Raw genomic sequence first — 13,918 nt, 5'->3', positions numbered from 1 at the left:
TTTTAAGGGAGGTTTTGCTGTATTAGGTGGGTATTTGTGTTTCTCGTGGATATGGGGTTAGTGTTGAGATGACATCTGTGAAGGACGAGGGAAAGGTAGTATGTATAAAGAGTATCACTCCCAGAGGACTGGTGAGGATAACCTAACGCTAACCAGTTAGTGTGTGACCCTTTAATCTCTAGCACCACATTATTCCAAATGTGCCCTCTGGATCAGTGGTGTGGAACTTCACCTGGAGCTTTTCAGCAATGCAGCTGCCCAAGGATTTCTGCAGACCTAATAAACCAGCTCCTCATTTAGCAAGATCTCTGGGCTGGTGTGTTCAAGTTTGTGACTTAGTAGCATAGGAGGCGTTTCCAGGTGCATTATGGCTTTTGATTCTGCTAAGAACAGAATTACTAATACCTTGTCATTCTTTCAGCCCATTTCCCACTCCCATTCACATGATAACTGCCTTCTGGCTCAGGAAACGTCACAGGAGCTGACACAGAACCGCTTCCTTCTGTGATGGAGTTGAGTCTCTGCCAAAGACATGACACTGAGGCTTCCCACTTCATACTTTTCATTTTTTATGTGGGTAATTGACCTTTTACATGATGCCAGCCTTTCAGAAATCTTCCTGTATCCCATTATCAGAACTCCACCACTGTTATAGGTTGCTGCCCCTGGGATTGCTCAAAGGCTGATGATCTTTCCTTCAGTCTTGAGGTGGCCACACAGGGGTCCACTTGGAGCAGCATCTCCTTACATAGTAAGCTGAAGGCTTGCTTCAGGGCTGCTTGAGATACGTGGCTGGATGCTCTCCAGCACTCTTTCCTCACGGACTTCCAGAGTCTTCACAGAAGATATTTGCCATAGCAGTAAACAGGCCGGTGCTTGAGAGTTTGGTGGTGTGGTTAGAGAAGCTTTCTCCTCAGTGATTTATTATTGCTGAGGACGATGGGATTAAGGACACTCCGCTAAAAGTAAAGTATGCATGTAGGGGGAGAAAAAGGTAAGAAACATGAAGGAACGCTGAGAAATCCAAAGACTAATGAAGATACTAAAATTGCACTCTGCAGCATATCAACAGACCCAACAGTAGAGATATTCAGAGATGAGACTTTTATTGTGGTCCTCCAAGTACTCATGCGTGAGCTCAGTGGGGAGAACTGGCTGTACAATCGCTCACTTTCTTTCTGTTTCCCCTACCGTGTAGTACAGAAGACAAGACCTAGAGCTCTGCAGAAGGAGACATCCCTGGATATCCTCAGTAAAAAGTTTCACTCAGACTCACTCACAGAATGAGAATGAAGCCCCAGATGGTTGCTTCCATTTAGTTCATGCCAATGAAAAATGCCCGTACCGGTTCTTCTATCACTGAAATCCCAGTCACCTTACAGGATACATTTACAGGATACTGGTGCCTACAGATCTTCACTTGCAGTGTTCTTTCATCCTCAAAACTTCTCTACCAACTCTGCCTTTTCAAATCCCAGGTATCGTCCAATGCAATTTCTTCTGGTGCCTCCCCTGATAAATAAAATGAAACTACATTTCACAGCTCATGTCTTACTAAACTTATTTGTACAACTGGAAGCCTGTCCTCCTGGGCACATTTCAATCTGCTTTACTAGATTATGTTTTACGTGTTTGTACAATTTTACAACCTCCTATAGTAGTGATTTCTTACTCATTCTTAAACACACGGGTGCAATAATAACTCACCACTTGAATGGGACTCTCTCTCAAATTAAGGAACATCAGGCCTCACTTCTAAAGTGTGGAGTTAGCAAGTCTTGATTATAACCCTCAAACCCTCTAGGCCTTTGAGGCTGCCTCTGCAGACCAGGGCTGTAGCCAAACCTGTAGGACTTGTTCTCCAGGCTCTATGAAAGGGACTCTTCACTTGAAGAAAGAGGCACGCCCTTTCTCACTTTATGAGGCCCAATGCTTTGCTGGACTTGTCTTGCTGACAACGTGGATAATATGTGTATTTTGCCACAAGTGAAGACAGAAAAAATCATGGAAATTAAAAGAATACACATCTTTTCCACAATAGACGTTTATTAGCAAGCAGACATAACAGGGAAACAACAAAGTATTTGATTTGACATTAAGTGAAGTTTGAGCTTTTTGTCCACTGTACCTGACTTGAGGGATTACTAAGGTAAATGTGACAAAATTTTGATGGTACAAGTCAGCTAGCAATATATTCAAATTCTGATTACTAAGAATCACAGAATACATCACAGCTGTCTGGTGGTTATGTCTGGGATGCCATTGTTAGGAGCAAAGGATGGTTAGAGACCTTGCTAGATGTCTATACTCCATAAAAGATAGAAGTATCACCAAAATGTATTCATCAGTCCATGTATTTTGGACACCACGGGTATGACCACCAAATTCCCACTTCTAAAATCCTTCCTGTGAATCAGCCATCTATGAATTTCACAAATGAATGTCAACAATATAACAAGGGAATGTAGCTCAGTGGTATAGCACATGCTGAGCACATGTGAGGCTTTGGGTTTCATCCTCAGCATCAAAAATAAATCCATATTATTAGCACCTGTTATGGTTGGTTTGGTTTTGTTTCTTTAAAGAAAAGCCCAAAGTGATACCAAGAGCTAAAAATAGCCAATGCTCTTGCTTCAAACTTTTGATTAAATGACTGTGTGCATGACCTTGAAGTGTATCTGATCCACATCAGTTCAACTGATGACCTCTAAATTGTAGTTTTAACTAATATTATCATTATACTCTCTATACACACAACAATAAATGAAACTTTCTGTACCTTTTCCTCTTTCTTCTTTGTTTAGAGAAAACCTATTCATGTTTAAGGCCTATACAAAAAGATGCCTAATATTTTAACAAATTTCACCAGCTCATGGGCATTCTTTGTGGTGGTAGTAATTTAATCATTTTGTAGGTGAGGAAATTGAATATTATGAAGGGTAAGTGGTTAGCTCAGGTTAGAGACAGTGTTGAAATTCAAAAGCAGACAACACATACTTCATCCCATGAGTGAACTTACAGGGATATGTTGGATATAGAAAGATCTGAAAAGCAAAGTTTAAGACCTAACTTAAGAATCTATGCTACCACAAAGACATGGCAGCAGGTATAACAATTCCCAATTTGAAACTATACTACAAAGCCACTGTGATAAAAACAGCATGGTACTGGCAAAGAAACAGACCTGAGAATCAGTGGAACAGATTGGAAGACACAAAAACAGCTCCAGATGTACTCAGTTATGTCATATTTGACAAAGAAGCTGACCATCCCCACTGGAAGAAAGATAGCCACTTTAATAAATGTTGGAAAAACTAGATCTCAACCTGCCAAAAATTAAAACTAAACCCTCATCTTTCACCATGCACTAAATTAAAATCCAAGTGGATTAAAGATCTAAATATTAAAATGGAAACACTAAACTTGCTGGAAGATAAGTTAGGCAGAACTCTGGAAGACATTGGCATAGGAAAAGACTTTATGAACAAATCCTCAGTAGCACAGGAACTAGCAGAAAGAATCAACAACTGGGATCTCATCTTATTAAAAAGCTTCTGCACTGCAAAAGAAACCATCAACAGAACTAAGAGACAACCTACAATGTGGGAAAAAATTTATACCAGCTGCTCCTCAGACAAAGGACTCTCATATAGAATACATAAAGAATTTAAAATAATCAGCCCACCCCCAAATATAAAGACCTGATTCAAAAATGGGCATCTGAAATGAACAGATATTTCTCAGAAAAAGAAGTAAAAGCAGCAAGTGAATATATGAAAAAATGTTCCACATCACTGGTCATTCTAGAGATGCAGATGAAAACAACACTGAGATTCCACCTCACCCCAGAAAGAATGGCTGCTATCAGGAAATCAAACAATAATAAATGTTGGTGGGATTGTGGGGAGAAAGGAACCCTTCTCCATTGTTGGTGGAAGTGCAGACTGGTGCAACCACTATGGAAATCAATATGGAGATACCTCAAAGAGCTGGGACTAGAGGTTCCATTTGACTCAGCCATCCCTCTGCTGGGTATCTTTCCAAAAGAATTAAACGAATCATATCACAGTGATATATGTGCACCTATGTTTATAGCAGCACAGTTTGTAATAGCTAAACTTGGAAACAGCCCATTTATCCATCAGTTGGAAACTGGATAAAGAAGATGTGGGTTTTTTTTGTTTATTAAATGGAATACTACTCAGCCATAAAGAATGAGAAAATAGATCCATTCATAGGAAAATGGATACATATTGAGGATATACTCCTAAGTGAAATAAATAAGTCACACATGTGTAAATACCGAATAGTTTCTCTGGTGTGATAAATTATAATAGTACATAAGATCCTAATGAAATAATTAGCAATGTGAAATAGGAAGAAAAGGGCTAAAGGTTTAGGGAAAGTGGGAAGGGTAGGGGAAAGGTAATAAGGGAAAAGAAAAAATATGAGAAAATAAAAAAATGGAAATAAAGTGTTTGTAAAGGGGGAGGGTAGGAGGGGGTGAAGGGATGGCAAAGACAAGGGGAAAAATGAGAACCAAGACTTTCATGTAAAGGTACAAGATCCCAATGATGAATGTAACTGTACTGTATACCTAAAATATACCAATAAACTCAATTTAAGAAAAGAATCTATGCTACCATTCATCTGAAAGTTTCCTCAAGGATAATTGCACTGATGTTAATGTAGAGAATTGTGATTTTTTAAAAATATCTGAAATGTATGGCTCAAAGATGTACAGTTTTATTGCATAGATTACAGATGAAACTAGCTGTAGTGTATGTCTTTTGAACTATGAGGTAAGCCTCAGTAGAATCCTTCCCCTGCAGTAGTCAAGATGCCTTTGGCTGTTGTCATCTGAAATAAATACGTTGAGGAGTTATGTCCAATAGCCTGGCATGTAACGGACACTCAAAGCAATATTTACTCATAAACGTAGCACATTCTTTTCACAGCCTGACTTGATTTCAGGTCACTAGACAAAAAGAGGAATAGATATTGCTATAAGTTCTATTATTTTAGTTAGACATTTGTAGGTAAGTTCTTTCCTACAGTGCCACATAGATGGGAAGGTATCAAACAATTCTGACAAAACCAGTGACTATCCCATGGCTGAGACTGTTTCAGGGAAGATGGCTGAAAAGAGTAATTGGGAAGAAAATATATAAAGATTTTACGAAGATTTCCGGTGAGGTATGAATGGAGGTTTTGAAAAGGACATGGAAGAAATTGGGAAATGGAGTCAGAAATAGCAAACTATTGTGATGGCGAGGGGAACTATCCTGAAGGCTACAGAATCACGTACTTCACAAAACAAAGTCCTTCACAGCAGTCACATTCAAGGGAGTTTGTGGCAGGAGGATTACAAATTTGAGCCTAGTGTGGGTAATTTAGTGATTTAGGGAGTGCCCCATCTCAAAATTTTGAAAAGTTAAGAAAACACTGGGGAGATAGGTCAGTGTAAAGGGCCTAGATGTAATCCTTAATTCTGGAAGAAAAAAAAAACTGTCATGCTCCAAGAAAGGGACACTAAGACCTGACTCAATGGTGAAAGTGACCTCTGAGGTAGATGTTGTAAGGGCCACCACGTGAAAATAGGTGCATTAGGTTCTTGGGTTGTCTTTGGCTCCAAGTAAATATTTGAAGGGCAGACATACTTTTCAGAACCTAGACTTAGTTGACTTTTGTCCAGAGGGCATGACAGGATTAATTCTTTTGTTAATTAAACAAATGAAAAGAAACTAAAAGGACATGGATTACAAATCAAGCAAAGAATAGTTTAAAAAGAAGATTCTGTGGTATAGCGTTAGGCTACTGGGAGAGATAGGGGTTCCTTCTACAGAAGCTGGAAACTACTTTTTGACCCCATGGGCTCAATCAAGTGTAGGCAGTAAGAGTTTGGATGCTTAAGCCTGAATGAGGTTACCTCTCCATGCTACCTGGCGTTGGGAAGGTTGCTCAGACCACTTGGCCTATTTGTGCTTCAACTACCACATTTCAGAAGTCAAGAGGTACTGTATCTACCAGGTGAGAGTTGCAAGGACTCCCTCCATGAGTTAACAGGAAGTGCAGCCATCCAGTGAGTTAACAGGAAGTGCATCCATCCAGTGAGTTAACAGGAAGTGCAACTATCCAGTGAGAAGTGCAAGAGCTCCATGAGTTAACATATGTGAAAAGCTTGAAAGAGTGCCTGGCATAAAGCTCTGTGTGCATAGCTCCCTTTACATTATGCCTATAATTTTCTCCAGTTCAATAATTCCATTTTTAGATATGCTCAGAGGTCCAACAGGCATTATTAGAGTGGTGACAAGTGCGTAAAGCAACATTTGTATGGAAAGCCTAGCATAATGTGTTCTAAGTCAATTGAGGCATTATTTTCCATAATGCTAATTTATCTCATGAATACAAATAACATATTTAATTTATTATTTCTTATATGCCCTGTGAAATGAGTACTACATTTTTAGTAATATCATCAGTTGAAGATGTGCATCCCAATTTCAGTGGTGAGTGTGAACACATGTATACTTAGGATCAATGCCATCCTTAATCTCCTCCTACTCCCCTTTGTTTTTAAATAAATAGGCACTAAAGGTTTAAAGAGCCTGTGAAACTTGGTAAATTACATACCTTGTTTAGAGAACTAGGATTTGACTTCAAAGTGCTGGGTATTTCTTACTAACATCTAAAGCTGTAACAAGAGCAATATAAACAACAAAGAAGAATGACTAATGGAATGTGAATTGTGTGATAAGGTAAACATTCAGTGTCTACTTGTAAGCCACAAACCAAGAAAATTATTTTGCAAAGAGTTAATGTATTAAATACTAAATATGTGTGGTTCAACATATTACCCATATACATTGTTTGGGGCCAGACATCCACACTGTTCAGCTCTATTTTTATGTCCTATTTGGAAATAATTTCAAATTTCCAAAAGGTTGCAATAATAGCCCAATAGACTTATAGATTATTTTCCACAAATTTTCAGTCCATCGGAAACCCTCTCCCCGGTACAGTAATGGTCTAGTGTCAACTACTGCAATTTGTTATTGTTTTCAAACCTGATCATTCATACTTGGAATATTCTCAAGTTTAGCACTGAAATCCCTAAGTCTGAAGAAACCCTGCTACCTAGGAAAACTAGTCCAGTCAGTTACACTGTATCACCTCTTCAGGTTTCTTAAATCTACGACTTTCCCACACTCATCTTGGTATTTGATGACAGTTGACCTTTGTGAAGTTACAGTCTACCTGATCTTATATGTTTGTTTTAATATAATGTTCTTTCTTTTGAGTTATCTGGTGTGTTTTCCTGATTAGACTGAAGCTATACATTCTTGGCCAGAATACTGTGACATTGTCTTTCTCGTGTGGTACACAGGAGGACATATCATATCTAACTTCTTGTCTTAGTTGATAAAAAGGCTTTCTGTCTTTTGCTCATTCAGTAATGGTGTCTACTTCTTCACTGTATAATTAATGTCAATGTTTTCTCCCTTGTAAATACTCAGTGCTGTGCAAGAAAATATTTTAAGGTCATGCAAATATCCGAGTCTCAAAAACTTTCCATGGATTTAGCAGTCTTTGAGGATTCTTGATTGATCTGATCTTTACCGTGATGGTTGTGAAAACTTGATTCTTCTTTAGATGTTTGGGGGAAATGAGTAGAAAAAAAGATAATAAAGCGAACAACTTGTGACACAATTGTGTGACATAATTGTGATGTAGTAGTTCTCTTGCTTCTCTGGAATGTGTACACAACTGGAATCACTATGGTGTGATTGTGAAACTCCCACACTCCTTACACGCTTACTACTTAACTTTGCAATTTTTCTGTAAGCAACTCACTTGTTAATTCATTAATTACTATATATATTAATATGACTCATAAATGTCATTTTCAATATTTTATTGTTTATTGCTGCACTTGATTATTTTGGTATACAAAGTTGTTTCAGATTTGGCTATCGGAATCCTCTCCAGTTCTGCTCCTGCATCATAAGAACGGCCATCTTTCTTTCCTCCACTCTTCTTTTCTGTCTTCTCTATCTTTCAGTCTTTCTCTATTTCTCTCTCTCCCTCCCTCCCCTTCCCCTCTTTCCCTCTCCTCCCTTCTCCTCTCTGTTTCTCATCTTTTTTCCTTTCTTTTCCATTCCTCCTAATGTCTATCATAGCAAGAAGATCCAGGCTCATCCCTTACATTGATCTTCCCTAGCTCTGGAGTCAACCGTATCTTCAACTCCTCGGTTTACTTTGGTGGGAGATTGCATTAGTAATGAAAAGCTGGGCACTAGGTATATGCACTGTTCCTGGTGTATGACTGCGGTAGTCAGTGCTCTCAAATGCAGGGTCAAATATGGAGTCAACGTGAGAGAATGATTCTCCAAGTTCAGAGATGGGATAATGTCACTTGATGAAAGCCCCTTGTGGAGAGACAGGATGTTTAGAGTGAAAATTAAACTATTGTGTGAGATGCAACTTAGAAAAATTCATGTATGTAATTTTCTGTCTCAAAGTTTTGGCAGCCCCTCAAATTTCAATCTAAGTGTTCAGTGTGCTGTTCTTTGTTGACAGTGAGGGAATAAAATTATAATTTCAATAAGGAAAAACCTAAGTGATACTTTGTTGTCATATTTTGAGAAACTCTGTGACTAGAAGTTGGCATGGGCATTTGGCTTAGCAATCTCTAGCTTTTTTGATTGCACATACTAAGAGTAAAACACGTTCACATGTGCTTCCATAGCTCTCTGCTAAGAATTAAAAAGGGTCAAGGTCACTGTCATTGAAGAGAGTGCAGTTTTGTAAAGCACCAGATCAAGAGTCCAGTGATTTTACCATGCAGGTCTCTTATGCATTTGTCAATTATTGAAAGAATGCATACACAGCATATTTATTTTCAATAGGCTTAGTATTTAAATTTCTTCCAAAATATAATGACTCTGTACTGTTATTACCTAATGTCTTAAGAGATTATACACATTTGGCACCATCTGCTAATGGTGCCAAAACAGTGACAGTAAGTTCATATATCAAGTACTCTTAAAGGAAATTACTTTTTCAGAGGAATGCTTATCGGTTATGAATAAATCTTTTTTTTTTTTTTTTTGTACCAGGGATCGAACTCAGATCCTTGTGCTTGCAAGGCAGGCGGCAGAACCACTGAGCTAAATCCCAGCCCAGTTATGAATAAATCTCGTAAGAAAAGAGAAATGATATTTTCTTCCCTTTACTAGTTTTTAGTCAGAATGGAACTCTATAGCAAAAGAGATTAAAAATAGAAAAAGAAAATCACCCTTCTTGTATATTTCAATAAAGTCTAGGGGTCTACTCTACAGCTATTAACCAGAGATTTCATAGGGGGTGAAAAAGTGAAAATAAAATAGAAAATAAGAATTCAAGGGGGGGCCAAGGGTTTAGCTCAGTGGTGCTGCTCCTGCCTTGCAAGCACAAGGCCCTGAGTTCGATCCCTGTACCAAAAAAAAATTTCAAGGTTTTTATTCTCTCTCTTCTTTCTTATTTTTTCCTTTCTCCCCCTCCATGCCAATGACTCCTTTCTACACAGATATTTGAGCACTAACAAATGAATAGACCTTTCGGACTTTATTTATAGCACTAAGTTCCCAATTGCAGTTTTGTGTTTATCAAACAAATTTCTATAGCAATGTTTCTCAGCTGCCCTGGTGGCACATTTAGACCACCTGGGGAACTTTTCAAAACTACTGATTCCAAGTCCCCACCCAAGAACAATTAAACTGGAATCTCTGGGGGTAGAACTTTCATGAGTCTCAGATGATTCTAACATGGAAATAGTTTGGAAACCACAGGCCTATGGGTGGGGGAAATGCACTACGCTTTCCACTGGTTACATTCCAATTTTTTAAAAATGTTTGTTCTTCATAATAAATTATAAAATTAATATTCTTTCCATATTTCATATCCTTTCCATGTTTCTTAAATCCAAGCAAATTCTAGAGACCTCTGCAAGCCATAATTATGAGGACTACAGCAAAATATCAGACCATGAAAGGCAGTGGGTGGTAATAATTGAATAATCTCCACTCCACCTCACCTCCTGGCCTTTTGTCTCTTTTCCCTTATGACCGAATGTAATTCATTCAGACTTTAATTTTTGTTAGTTTTGTTAATTATTTTGTTATTTTGTTAATTAATTACAATAAAGTGATGGCTACAAATCTCAGTCTTCAGGAACAAAAGCACCTCGAGAGTAACCTAACTGAACTTTTAGATCTAACTTCCAACTCATAATAAATATGAAGAGGTAGAGGAACAAAGTGAGCATCTATAGAAATTTTAAACTAATTCAGAAGGTGTGCGCATTTCATAGCACAGCTACCCATCTCCTTAATGAATCATTATTATGAAAACAAAGCAATGAATAAAATGAAATATTGTTATGACATTTAAAGGAAGAATGTTTTAAGTTAGAAGAAATTTAAGTACATAATAATAAGAAGCAGTATATGGACCTCAATGAACTCCCTGCTGGACAAAGCTTTTGTAACTGAAACTTTACAACACTATGGAGAATTTGAATAGGGTTTATATATTAAATGATGCTAAGAAGTCATTCTGCAAAAAACAAAAACAAACAAACAAACAAAAAAGAAAGCTGAGCATGGTGGCCCACACCTATAATCCCAGCACTCGGGAGGCTGAGGCAGGAGGATTACTGTGAGTTTGAGACCAGCCTGGGCTACACAGTGAGTTCCAGGTCAGTCTCAACTACATAGTGAGACCCTGTCCCAAACAAACAAACAAAAACAAACAAATGAGTCATTCTGAACTATGTTAGGTGTGGTGACAGTGTTGTGATTAAGGAAATGCTCTTATTTTTTGGAAAAGCAGAAGAGAGACAAATTACCATGCTGTCTATAATTTACATTAAATAACTTGAGCCGAAAATAGATTAGGAAAATATGGCAAAAGGTTAACAGTCGTTCAATCTAGTTTATGGACATCAGCATTCACGATATACTATTTTGTGTTCTTATTTGCTCAAAATTGTTCACAGTAAAAAAAAAAATAGTGAATGAAGAGAAAGAGAGCCTGTAAAGGAGAGCAGATGGCAGAGAAAGCACCGCGGTGGGAATGAACTCCTTCCGTCTGCTGAGGATTCTGATCGCTGCCTTCTCGGGGCTCTGTCCACCTCTAAGGCCAAGGCAGGGCTCACTCCAATAATTGCTTCTCCTTGTTCTGGTCACAATTTTATTAAAATCTAATTACAGTCACTAGCAACTCTACGAACAAAATATTGTGTCCACAGAAGATTTAGGCCACCTTTAAGTCGTAGTAATCGAGCGTGGAAAGTCATTTCTGTAAATATTTGCTTTTCCACTTTTAGTTCTGTTTGTACATGTTTGGAGAACATAGCGATTGCATTCCTCACGGAAAACCGGCACATGTGCGGAACACTTCTCACTTCTGCTTTCTGTCACCCTCCCGACGCTTCCCTCACTCCACCCTCTTGGTCCCTTTCCCTCTTTCAGGAGCTCTCTCTCCCTGCTTCCTAGGAATTCTCTGTTATTCTGCTATCTATATTTTGGGTTTCTCACGTGGGAGAAATCTCTCAATATTTAAGTGTGTGTGGCGTCTGGTTTCTTTCACATAACATATATGTACTATTGCTGATAACCCAATAATGAATATTTCACCTTTTCTCTGTAAGTGTGTGGAAGATTGGGATCCTAATACCAAAAGAAGCAATACTGTAGCTAAGAATAAGACTTTGGCATGTAATTCTTCAAAGCAGAAAATACTTAAGGAACAATCACGTCTGAAGTGTTAAAAAAATCTTGTTAGCTGCTTTATTCTGAACTAGACTGTGTAAAGAAGGATAAAATCCTTGGCAACTGTTGTGCGTTGTGCTGTCTCCGGGAATCAAGTACAGGCTATTCTAAAGTTCTCAAGGCATAAGCTTCTTCTGCAGGCATAAGCCAGCTATAAAACATGTTAATGCCATTCATTGGAGCAAAAATCTCGTTAAGCACCTCCTTTGTGTCAGCCGTGGTCCGGTGTCACGTAAACCCCAGTATTTACTGGGCTTCGACCATGAGTCAAGGATTCTTATCCACGTGGGCATTTCACACTCCGCGTTATGATGGTGATCAGTAGAATCTCTGTCCTCTCAGAGTGCTCAGGCTAAGGAGAGATGCTCTATAAACATGAGAAGGAAAAAGAAGCAGGTCAGCCAGCCACTAAGAATGCAATTGCAAAAGCAAACAAACAAACAAACAAATAAACCAGAGGAATGTGAAAGAGACTCTGGAAAGCTATTTTAGGGTGGGTCACGGACAGCCTCTTTGAGATGATGCTTTCAATGAGATCAAACAGGAGGGCATTTGTTATCGAGGTGCGGATAATATCATAATATCTGAACACACAGACCACTTACTGTCACAATTTACCTACTGTGACCTTTCTACTGTGTGCGTGAGTGTGTGTGTGTGTGTGTGTGTGTGTGTGTGTGTGTTGCTGTGGGGCACTTTGAGCATACTTGGAAAAAGCTCTATCCCTGAGCTACCCGTACTTCAGCCTAATTTCTACTTTAATTCAAGAACTTCAGCTTTACTATGATCTTGTGAACGATTATCTTCACAGGGCAGAAAAAGAGACTGAAGACTACTGTCCAGAAGATGGACGGTAAGGGGCCAAGCCGAAGCCCAGAGGGTGGTCAAGATATCGCTGTGGCTGAGCAGGCTCCACCCTCGGTGGCAGGAATGAAGCTTGTACTCTTTTCCTAGGTGGCTTAGGGTTTAATTTTAAAGGGGGAGCTAATTGGATGTTTTGATGTGTTGGGCTTGGGATGAGAGTATGGGGTAGGAAAAAAAGTTAACTCCCAAGATCTTGTCTCAGCATCAGGGCAGAGGGCACAGGCAGTGTCCTGCACTGAAATGAAGGAGCCCCAGGAAGAGGCAGCTGCTGGGCACCGGGCGGGGAATTGTTAGTGCTCTTTCAGATCCACTCTTCAAGCTAATTGTTGGACGTCAGAGTCCAGGTTTTGAATTTAGAAAAAGTTCACTTGGTTTATTTTACATAAAGAGAAAAACAAGCAAACATTTAAAATATTTTTAACTGACAAGTAAAATGTATGGACATGAATCAGGATAAAACAGTCTTCTCAGATAGTTATCATTTCTTCGGGATGAACATTTCCAAATCTCCCTGAAAATCACCCTACTGCGCATTAGCACAGCAGAACTTCTTTCTCTTACCTGTATCTCAGAAATTCATGAATAAACTCTTTCCCCATTCTTTCCTCCTCACGGTCTCCCCAGCTTCTGACAACCACGGTTCTACTCTTTGCTTGTATGAGGTTAACTTTGAAAAATATAATTACTGCAGAAATAAATTTAGTCTGGAGAGTAAAAAAAAAAAAAAAAGACATGTAAGAATGTGTTGTTCTAGAACAAAAGTTATAAACAGGGCTGGGGATTTGGCTCAGTGTTGCTTGCTGCCTGCCTCACAAGCACAAGGACCCAAGTTCAACCCCAAGCTCCAAAAAAAAAAAAAAAAAAAAAAGTTGCAAACAGATGGCCTCAGATTTCAAAATTTCACATATAAATATTTTTTGGCTTCTCTAAAAACAATAGGAAGTGTAAACAATTTTGGTTCAACTTCTCCTCTTTAGGAACTCACTTGCTGGTCTAGAGCCCTCACTGCTTGCTGTCCTGTTGCTCCTCTCTGGCCTTCACAGGCTTGGGGATTTTGCCTCACTTGAACTACATTCTAGGCTTCATTCTGCCACAGTAGGCTGTTGGGTAGTTTTTCTATCAGTTAACTTTTCTGAGCCCAAGGTCCTCCATCATAACATGGAGACTGTCAGGAGTTCACAGGGTTCTTTTGAAAACCATGTTAAATGATGAGTGTGAATGCATTTCATCAGTCATGTGTT

The 13,918-nt window shown here is 38.8% G+C and overlaps 1 long non-coding RNA gene across 1 annotated transcript in view; it reads right to left on the bottom strand.

Moving 5' to 3' along the window:
- Positions 1-11,113: 11,113 nt before the first annotated feature.
- Positions 11,114-13,918, bottom strand: part of LOC117285675 — a 5,382-nt gene continuing 2,577 nt past the window's right edge. Inside the window, exons 2-3 of the long non-coding RNA XR_004516741.1 lie at positions 13,239-13,381; positions 11,114-12,180 (exon numbers count right to left, since the gene is read on the bottom strand). This is a non-coding gene — a long non-coding RNA (uncharacterized LOC117285675). The remainder of the gene's footprint in view (positions 12,181-13,238; positions 13,382-13,918) is intronic.

The sequence above is a fragment of the Fukomys damarensis genome, unplaced genomic scaffold, assembly GCF_012274545.1.
Source record: "Fukomys damarensis isolate Sample0158 unplaced genomic scaffold, DMR_v1.0_HiC HiC_scaffold_12, whole genome shotgun sequence".
In the NCBI taxonomy this organism is placed as follows: Eukaryota; Metazoa; Chordata; class Mammalia; order Rodentia; family Bathyergidae; genus Fukomys; species Fukomys damarensis.
The sequence above is the reverse complement of the archived record's forward strand: the minus strand, read 5'-3'. Positions and strand labels throughout refer to the sequence as shown.